Source organism: Gekko japonicus, unplaced genomic scaffold (genome assembly GCF_001447785.1).
Source record: "Gekko japonicus isolate JY-2015 unplaced genomic scaffold, Gekko_japonicus_V1.1 scaffold318, whole genome shotgun sequence".
Lineage (NCBI taxonomy): Eukaryota > Metazoa > Chordata > Lepidosauria > Squamata > Gekkonidae > Gekko > Gekko japonicus.
The window spans coordinates 1196119-1207078 of record NW_015167541.1 but is presented as its reverse complement, the minus strand read 5'-3'; the positions used below and the strand labels follow the sequence as shown (position 1 = coordinate 1207078).

Here is a 10960-nt window from a genome sequence, read left to right as displayed (position 1 = left end):
GCTGACTTTTTTAAAAAGAAAAGAAACCTTGAGCTATTTCCCCACCACTTCAGTGGAGCTTTTATTAATTCGGAGTGCGCTATTCTCTCAGTAGACCTTCCTGTGTTACCGGCATAAAACAGAGGGGAAAATCTCAGGGATTGGAGGGGGAGGGGGTTCCAAGGTATTGTGAATCTATCCGGTTAGTATGAGATGCAGCATCTGGAGATGTACATGGCTGTTGAGCTGCTGCAGCAGCAATAAAGAAGGGAGGAGGAGAGGAAGGTTTCTTTGGCTTCTCCCACACAAAGATCTGCAGTTGGCTTTGACATTTTGCTGCACCAAGAGGGACCAGGAAGGTGCTGATCTTGAGTTAGCTCCGCTCATTCCTTCTGCAAATCTTTCCTCCTCCTCTCTTGCTAGTGACATTTACACACATCCCAAACCTCCCCCCCCCCTCACCCCGAGCTGGCTCAGAGCAGAGGTCGTTCTGGTCTTTTGCGGAGCCAGCAACAGTGCCTCCTTTGCTTTCTCTTTTTCGCCTCTTGGTGCTGCTGCTCGGGAGTCTGCCCAGAGATACCGGCTTGTGGGCGTGGTGCAGTCCGCAGTGCGGTCCCTATGGCAGCCCATAGCGGACAAAGGGCGTTCACATAGTCAAGGAGAAAAAGGAAATTATATTAAATATCCATTTGCAATCAATCTGCCTTTGCTGTCTGAAAGCTGAAGGTAGAAAGGGATCTGGAGAGCTGTTGCCCTGCAGACTGTGCCACTCCTGATAATAAAAAATGCACCAGCTCCCTTTGTTTCTAACTTTCAGCCACTCGTGGCTTTTCATGGGTTCCCTTTGGGGACAAAATTGATACTTTTATCAAAACCAGAAACTGAATCAACAGCAAAGAACAGAAATGCCTGTTATAAAATGCTGAGCATTTTCTCTCAAAGCTTGACATTGTTCTGCTACAGATTTACACTACTGTGGACTAGTTGGCCAACTTACCTTTTATTTTATAAAACTTACACATGATGGGAGGGGACAATGAATTCATTCTTAGTGACGCTCTTTAATGCAATTATATCATTCGGAGGAATACTAATGTGCAATGCCCATAAAATAAATGCTATATCTTATATTAAAAGACCATACCCATGGCACTCATGGGTTTTATCCAAATAAGCTTTGACTGAATGTGTTTTGATTCCAAATGTGTTATGGTTTTATTTAAGAAAAGAGAGGAAGAGATTCCAGGAACTTGCTATTGTCAGAGAAACCTTTAGGCAATGTCTTGATTATTCTTGATATATAGGTGTGGTTCAGCATAACAAGGGGTACTTCAGTTGGCTCTCTGTACTGTTGATTCACTCCCTTTCAGCCATTAAAATTTGTAGTTTCTTTGTGGATTCTTCTTGAATGTACATTCCAATGAAAACAGGGCCACCTGTATTAAAGATTGACATAGTCATGGCCTCCTTTGTTCAGTGCCTGGAAACTGCTTTGAGTGTGACTGATAATCTTTGTTTTATACTCCACTGGTTATTTTGTTTTTTAGCTGAAATCTGAATGTGAACTAAACTGTATTTTATACGTTTTATTCACTGAAAGTATGATGTCATCTTGTTACAAGAAAAAAAAATAGTTCAAGCCTGAGAAGTTCTGCACCAGTGCTATTCTAATTGCCATTTTCTTACTGCATTAGGTTAGCTATAGTTACCTAGAAGCAACTTCCATTCTTTGAATTTTTGAGTAGAAGGTGGTTAATAATTTTAGTAGAATTGAGCGTCTGGTTTGGTGTTGAACTTGACTGTGGAAGTCTATAAATTTATTTCCATGGCACATGTATGGATTTAATAAATCTCTTCGTTTTGGAAAGTACTTAATGAGCTAAAAGCAGTAATTCATCACTTGAACTATAGACTCCCAACAAGGCCTTCAGGATTTCAGGTTTTACAGTATCTGCTGTATGCTTCCCTTGGGCACCACCCTTGAAGATGCTGGATTAATGTGCATCACTGCAGAGAAATCTGAGACGAGATCATTTACCAATGACTCACTGAAGGGTTATCTTGAAAGGCCTGGTGGATGAAGATTTATTCTCATTAAATGTTTTTGAGAAAGGTCTTGAGTTTGCAGTGTTACCCAGTGTGGATCAAGCACCATTCACTGAGCTTTACATTTAAAACACATGTCATTCAGTCCTTTTACTTTTTAAAAAAGATTGACTCTTGGATCTGTACAGAACTAAAGACTTATGGGTGTGCCCAGGTTGCTAGTGGAGAGCTGACTATCAGACCTGCTTCTCTTCTCAACAGAAGGAAGCAAACAATCTTGTCTCAGCTGGACTTTCATTACACTCAATCTAGCAGCAGATTTTCCCATTTTACTCCAGGCCTTAGAAGCTACTTTTGTTTGTTTGTTTCTGTCACAGAGTTTTTGTGTTGTGTTTCTGTTAGAATTGCTGAATCATGGTGTGCTTGCTGTGAATTGTGAATATGTTACAATGTTGGGCATTAATGCCATTGTTCTGGCGTTCTCCACTTCCATAAGTGTATCACAGGCTGATGAGAGCCAGTTTAGTGTAGTAGTTAGAGTATAATACTGAAAATGGAGATATCTGGGTACAGATCCCCCATTCTGCTGCAAAGCTGGATGACCTTGGGCCAAGTCATTCTCTTTCAGTCTAATCTACTTCACAGGTTTGGGTTTTTTGTGGGGCTAAAAAGCAGGAGGGGAGAATCATGTATGTTGTTCTTGTTGGTAGATTTTAAATAAGCAAAGGAAGTGGAACACTGACTGTTTAGAGAAAAACAAGTATGTTTACTATAGAAGAACAAACTGTTGTAGACCATGCAGAGGGGAACTAACCAGTCTAACTGTTGTAAAAGGAACAAAGAGCAACAGGAAGTTCTACGGGAGCAGGAAGTGTCCAGAAGAGCCAATCAGGAGTCAGCAAGGACACAGTTTGAAAAAGTGGGAAGTCCGTAGTCTAGCTATGCTCACTACATGTCCTTCAGCTGTCCCCCTGTAGGATGATCTTCAGATCTTCTTCATATGGCAGCATTACAGGGCTCTACTGGTAGCAGGAGCTCCTTTGCATATTAGGCCACTAGTGTAGCCAATCCTCCAAGAGCTTACAGTAGCCCTAGTAAGAAGAGCTCTGTAAGCTCTTGGAGGATTGGCTACACTAGGGGTGTGTGGCCTAATATGCAAAGGAGCTTCTGCTACCAGTAGGGCCCTGATTATACACCTTGCATATTACAGCAGTTCTGAGTTCCTGAGAAGGGCAAAATAAAAATGTGTCTAGGCCCTGCCTATACTTAGGCTGTATTTATATCATCATTGCTTAATTTTCATCATTAATGATAAATGTAATTGTGACTGTGCAAGAACACATGTTTATGAATCCTGCCTTATAACATGGTCATATATGCATGAAGATGCCTTATGCCAGGTCAGATCATTGATCTATCGAGGTCATCATTGTCTACTGTGACCAGCAGGGGCTCTCCATGTTGTTAGACAGAGATCTTTCACATTACTTGCTACCTCATCCTTTCATCTGGAGATGCCAGGGATTGGACCTGGGGCCTTCTGCTTGCAAAGCACACAATGAACCACTGAGCCATGGCGTATCCGTATAGTTTGATCCTGAGTATGATCATTCACTCATTCTAGATTTTTAAAAAACTGGAAGCCATGAAATACGAACAATGTGTCATGTTCAGTGATGGTTTCTTAAAATATACATATCTCATCTGCCTAGCACACTAGATTAAAATTACCACGTGAAAATGTTTTGCACAGCTCCCCCCCCATTTCATCTGTTCCTGGAGTTGTAACTACAACTGACATGAGAAATGCAAAGTCACCTCTGTTGCTGCTGCTGCTGTGTCTTAACTGTAAGTTAAAGTAATAACTACTCCAAGAATTACATGTTGTTAAGAGGAAAACAACCGGACACTTCCGCCCCCCCCCCCGAATGAGCTTTTATTGCTGTTGCAAGTAAGGCCTTTGATATCTGAAGGGCAGTTCTTACTTGCAGATAGGGTTGTCAACCTCCAGGTGGAGCCTGGAGATCTACTGGAATTGCAACTGATCTCCAGGTGACAGATCAATTCCCCTGGAAAAAATGTGCACTTTGGATAGTGAACCCTACAGCATTATAACCTGCCGAGGTCCCTCCCTTCTCCAAACCCCACCTTCTCCAGGCTCCCCCCCCAAATATCCAGGAATTTCCCAACTCAAAGTTGGTAGCTCTACCTGCTGAGCTATAAAAAGCTGGTGTTCTTAAGGCAATCTGTTGTTAACTACAACATGGCTCTCTAGGAGTCTACCTGCTTCCTAACTTCCTTGACAGAATATATTCTGTACTTTAGGGATAAGATGTTATTGTAATTAATGCTTGAGCTAGCAGTAGTCCTCTTACTGTTCAGTTGTAATGAAGACTGACTCGCTCTTCCTTTGGTCAACCACTCCTCTTCTCAGGGGAGAATAAATGGTATACCCTTGTATGCTTGTGCAAGAATTGAATTGGGCTTCTTTTCTCTTACGCATAAGTCAAACTGATTGATCAGTTTTGGAGTTTTTAGCTTCCTTCAACACTTGAGTTCTGCCACCTGAAAAACAGAGGTGACCTTTTGAGATGGGACACAAGCAACCAGTTTGTGTTTATTTTTACAACTCATTTATTCTGCCATGAAGTTGAGTTGCATGAAGCTTTTAAAGAAATACAGCCTAATCTGCCTATGACCAATATTTATTAGAATTCACATATTTTATAGACTTGCAAAAATAGACTTTTTAAAAAGGGATTTCAGTTTAAAACATTTCAGTGCAGTGTATTAATTTGTCTTATTTAAAAAAAATTAAATGGAGATGTACGCTACAGAAACCTAAACATTTCCACAAGTTTAGAAAGGAACTATCATATATACTTGCTTTTTAAGCACCCATGTATCAACATGACAAATTGCTTAGCCCAAATATGCCCAAGTGGCTGGAACCCCACAGTTCTCTCAGATCCCTCGTTGGCTGGGCTTTCTGAATAATATTGTTGTATATGAAGGACAACAGAGAGTATAAATGGAGTGATTTCTTCAGTAGAAAAAGAATTAATATGTGGGTCCCAAACAAAGACTGTCTTCTGTTGATGGATTGTCTTCATTAAAAGTTTAGGAATCAGAGGGCTGGTTGTTGGCGTCCCCATTCAAACATGAGCTGTGTGAACTGAAAGGCTGCTATAACAAAAAGCTGCAACACAAATGAAAGCCAAGAAAGAAAAGGTAATTTGGCACACTGCTGTACTTATTTGTTGCTACCGCTGTTTACAATAGCATGCCTTTCTGCTGACTGCAGAGTGGCTAATAGAAAGTTTGTACGTCATACAGCTATGCCCTTGAGGGAAGAACTGAATAATAAAAGTTATTCCTGTGCAGTTCAGTGGATAAAGATTAGGATCCTGAACCACCTCATATGAGATCCTCTTCCATGGAAGCTTGTTGGGTGACACTCTCAGCCTAATCTACCTCGCAAGGTTGTTGTTGTTGTAAGGATAAAAAGAGGAAAGGAGAATTTTGTAAACTGCTTTGGAATCCACTGGGGAGAAAAACATGGTGTAACTAACTAATATGGGAGAGATAGACTGATACAGTGCTCATATTAAGACCTCACCACAGGTTAGTTACGCTGCTTTAGTTGCTATAATCACAATTTCTAATAGGTTCAGAGTGACTGGAGTATAGGCAAAGCTTAAATTTCACACTTTTAACATATTTGTATGTGAAGAAATAGATACTGTGAATAGGACCAAGGTGATGATCTTGCCTGAGGCAGGATGTCTTAAATTCAAAGTACATTTTGAAGTAAATAAGAAGTTTATATGCAAAGCACAATGTAAATACTGTTTGTATTGTATTTGCAGAAAGTGCAGTATTAACGAGAATGGTGATTTAATATTAGTTTTATTTTACATGGTATAATCGAGGACCATAAGAAAAACAATTTTTATCTGTATTTTGTCTTCTGAAGATTAAATGTGTGTCACATTCGCCGGTACTACGAGACTAGAACTCAGAGTGGAAGCGGGGAAACAGTTGTCAGTTCTCTCTCCTCAGTACTCAGGTTAGTCACTTGGAAGAGAGACCTCTTCAAGATAGTGACGCCCTTTTATCAGCATGAAAGCTCCCTATCAGTGTTTCAGCACAGCTGATTAGGTCTTTGCGTTCATGCTAACCTTCTCCTCACCGGATGAGGTTTCGGACATCTTTATTCCTTTTAAATTCCACCCCTCCCACTTAAAGCCATAAGGCATTCCCTTGCTTCCTCCGGGCGTCTTCTCTGGTTGGTCCTGTCTGTCGGTCTCCTCGTCTCGTTGCTCGTCCTCCTCTGGTGGCTTTCTCCAGGTCGTCCTGGTGTTGGCTCTGGCTCGCCCTGTTTCCCAGGTTGTGGTATCGCCCTTTTCGCTCTGATCCGGGCCGGCCTCTTCGTGCGTAGGCAGGGGTTCCTGACAATGTGACTAAAGCATTTTTGGGCACAGATTATTTGGATTTTATGTATGGAACATTTAGTGTTATGTATTGTTGCTGTAGATTGGATTGAACCAATAACATAAGCCTGCTATATAGTGACAAATGTGTATCCTAATAAAAAGTTCAAGTGGTATACACAACAGCTAAAGCAAATGTAAACTCTTTGTGTGTGTGTGTGTGTGTGTGTTTGCTGTCAAGTAGCAACTGATTTATGGCAACCCCATAAGGTTTTGAAAGCAAGAGATGTTCAGAGGTGGTTTGCCATTGAGTAGCGACCCTGGTATTCCCTGATGGTCTCCCCTGCTTAGCTTCCAAGATCTGGCTTTCCATATTAGTAATTGAGAATATTCATCTTGAAACATTGGACTTTAGTTGAAGGAAGAAGAATATGCAGAACATATTTTAATGTGTCTTATGAAAGCAAAAAGATTACAGATAGGTGTCTTTGTTGAATATAGATATACAAGGAGGGACCTGTAATGACTCATAAGGGGAGGGAAATACAATTTCCACTCCCTCTCTCACCGCTGGCTCTGTCTCCAGCCCCACTGCTGTGGGGTCCCCCTTTGACTGTTGTCGCTGGCTCTTTTCCTTCCTCCTCACATTCTTCTCTCAGATTCTGCTCTGCCTGTTTGTTTGCAGTGACTGCACATGTACAATTTAGTATTGTTATAAGCTTCTTGGGTATCCCTCAAATTAGTTTTTTAAAGTCCTGATTTATCTTCAAACATGGGCATTCCTCTTTGGCGTTTTCCAGACTGCAGCCACCTTTTGTGTTTTCATCAGTGTTGTGGCGGTTCTGATAATCGCACTATCAGTGTGATCAGTTCACACTGACATGTTTTCTTAGGTCTTTCCCCGTCAGATTTCCCTCTGTTCAAATTCACATTTGAGGATTGTTTTTCCGCTTCCCCCCTTTTTTGCACATGTGCTGAAGTGCTGCAGCAGCCTCATGGAGACCCCTATGTATCCTTACTTCCAAGTCTTTGTACATAGAAAGAGAGCAAAGGAGACAGGTGAATGCACACATTTGCAGATGAGCTGCTGCAGTTCTGTGGTGGGGAGGGGGCTGCAGATGATGGGGAGGGGAGTTGTGGACGTGGGAGAGACAGGGGGGTCGATTATTGCTCATGAGTGCTTCTTTGCTGAACTGCTCCTGAAATAAAGTCCTGGCTAAGACCTTGTTTTCATTTCGTTTGTCAGGATACACTCCGCTCCAGTACCTTCAAGAGGCCAGGCAAACCTTCCAACAGCTATGGCTTCATCAGATTTAGCAGATTTTGCTGAGAAAGGCTTGTGTGCTTGTTACAAAAATGTTTAAAAAATGGCACCCAGAGACATGCTATAATTTGCTCTGGAGTTTGGATGAAATAATGGTAAAGAGGGCAATGATTGGCTGCTGGTGTTGGGCCTCCTAATTGGAATGTCTGTCTGTTTCAGCCCAGGTGCCCTCCAGCACTGAAACATTTCCATGCTGGCATGCAATTATTTTTTTAAAAAATGCTGCCCAAACATACCTTTTCTGGGTGGGTTTGGGTGGCAATCTTAATTCAGCCACCTCTCTGAATATCCTCCAGCCACCAGAGGTCACCATGACTTCCAGGTGCACGCGCACACACAGAGATAGGAGATTTGGGGGTGGGGCCTAGGGATGGTGAAGTTTGGGGACCGGCAGAAGCAAAGCAGGGATACAATGCCATAGAGTCCACTCTCTGAAGCTGCCCTTTTTCACGTGGGATCTGATCTCAGTAACCTGGCGATAAATTGTAATTCCCGGAGAATACCTGGAAGGCTGGCAATCCTAGTCCCAGTCCTATAGTACATAGAAGGTTCAGATTTGGTGAACAAAAATTCAGAAATATTCATTGTAATTTTGCAGACGAATACACATCATCTTTTTCTTTTGATTTACAGGAATCCGATCATGGGACACAAACCTAATTGAATGCAACTTGGATCAAGAACTTAAGCTTTTTGTGTCTCGCCATTCTGCTCGGTTCTCTCCTGATGTGCGAGGTGAGGCATGTCTTTCTTTCTTTACTATTATGTGGCACACATGGACCAAATTGTTCAGGACAGTGAAAACCAAAGTGGATGATTAAAAGCTCTAAAAACATCTAAAATGTCTGTTAGCATGCCTCAACTTTGTTTCAGTTTAGTATACTGGATGTCTTTGTCTTCTGGATAAAATAGGACTTTGGGGATATTACACTAATTCGTTAATGTATAATTTAGTATATGCAATCGTTTAGTATATACAGTCTCCAGTACTGTCAGTGAAATCCTAAATGAAGCTCTTGCTGATGTCACTGCAAATTAGTCAAGCATGTGCTTTTAGCTGTAGTGCTAAGAAGATTACTAGGAAGTAGTTCCCATGTAAGCATGTTACAGTGCAATTCTGAGTGGAGTTACACCCTAATAAATCCACTGAAGTTAGTGAGCTTACCAGGATGTAAATCTGTGCTGTTGGTCATGCTGTGTTTGAACTCAGCAAACAGGATTCATTTTTGGAGTCAATACTTTACTTGCACAGTTCCACATTGTCCACATATTTCTTCTGCACTAATATAATGCGCTATGGAAGTTGATTTTAGACATGGTAATTCTCTAGTCCACATATTGGTTAAAGCTGCAGTTCTTAGCTCAACTGAACCAGCTTTCAAATTTGAAGAAGCATGCAGAATTGTGGCATGATACAAGTTTTATTTCTATTCCTATTCCAAGAGGTCAGGCTGCGTTGCATAAACTGTATATAAAATGGAAAAGTCTCAAATAAATGGATGCAGGGGAGAAAAACCCCCCACTGTAATCCTACTTCTATGCCCCCCACACACAGTAGAAAGAGTGCTGTGGACTACCACTTTCTATAGGGTTGTCATCTCCAGTGTGGGAAAGTCCTGAGGATTTGGGGATGGAGCCTGGAAGGGCAGAGTTTTGGGAGGAGAAGGACCTCAGTGGGATATAATGCCATAGAGTCCACCCTACAAAGCAGCCATTTTCTCCAAGGGAATTGATCTTTGTAGTCTAGATAGAAGTTGTACTTCCAGGAGCTCTCCAGGCCTCACCTGGATTTTGGCAACCCTATCCTCTTAGGAGTCCTACAACTGTAGTTGGATGGGGTGGGTGGGTTCTGCATTTCAAAGTAAAGAGAGTCAAGGTTTCCATGAATCTTGGAACCAAGTCTTAAAATCTGAGTGTGAATTTCAAATACACAGAAATATGTTCTGGACAGAGCAGGGTGGGGTGGGAAAGCTGAAGATTCGGCAGAAAGTCTCTGGATGGATTCATCACAATGCAGTTGGTTTTACATGGCTACTGTGAGGAGGAAAGAGGTCAAGTTATGTGACTGATGACTGTCTCAATTAACAGTATGCTCTAGTTAAATAAAATGCCAGCAAGTGCTTGCATGTGTCCAGTGTGCCATTTCATAACAGCAAACAAGCTGTTGAACTAGCTTTAATAGGCTGCACCAGCCCACTGTGGGGGTACTATCTAATCAGTAAGGGATCTCTCTCTCCTTTTGGAGGTCACTGCGTACATGTGTGTGTGTGTGTTAAAACTCTGAGCTAACTTTCCTTGGTCAAACCCCCAGTAGTTAGAAATATACTTCATAATGACATGCCCTCTTAAAAATTTGTTAATCAGGAAGGAGAGTTGCAATGGTAGGAAATAAGAAGTAGGGTCTCAGAAGAATTGATATTGGGACCAGTACTGTTTAATTTGCTTATAAATGATCTGTAATGGGGGTGAGCAGTGTTGCAGTCCCTAGGAAGACCCAACATGAGATGGATTGACTCAGTCAAGGAAGCCGTAGCCCTCAGATTGCAAGACATGAGCAAGGCTGTTAACATTAGGATGTTTCATTCATAGGGTCGCCATAAGTTGTAAGCAATTTGACAGCACTTAACATACACACAGTGTAGTGGTCAGATTTGCCGATGATACCAAATTATTCAGGATAGTGAAAACCAAAGGGATTGTTAAGCACTCTAAGGGTGCGGTCACACGGTCCGTTTGATTGGGTTTCGCCGCTGTTCCCTCCCGCATTTAAATTTGCTGACTAAATAGGCCAATCCGCCTCCCATGGCGAAGCTGGCTCACTTGCGCAATGTTTGCGGTTTTTCCTGCCCCTTGGAAAATCAAGTGTTTCCCTTGTACTCGCGCTTTGAACGCGCAATTTCGCCTATCTGGACAGCCATCTATCGCAATGGTTGCGATTAGGGCCGTCTGACCATTTTTCCCCACAATGAGATTCCCCCCCCCAGGCTTCTGCCTTTGAGCGCATGGGCAATTCACCATTTAAATTCCCCCCCTTGGCTTGTTTTGAAAGAGGGAAGCAAGCACATGGCTGCATTCCACAAGTAGAGAAAACTGACAATATTAGTCCATGTGCATTATATTAAACTATTTATGGGCCAGTTGCCATTTGGTTTGGCTGTACCCCATTATTTTTGCTGCA

The 10960-nt window shown here is 42.0% G+C and overlaps 1 protein-coding gene across 1 annotated transcript in view; it reads left to right on the top strand.

The window, feature by feature from the left end:
- Positions 1-8428: 8428 nt before the first annotated feature.
- The window catches only part of MAP1B (microtubule associated protein 1B), a 79049-nt gene continuing 76517 nt past the window's right edge, over positions 8429-10960 (top strand). The window contains 1 exon segment of the mRNA XM_015413604.1: positions 8429-8517. The gene's annotated coding sequence lies outside the window, so the exon portion shown is untranslated.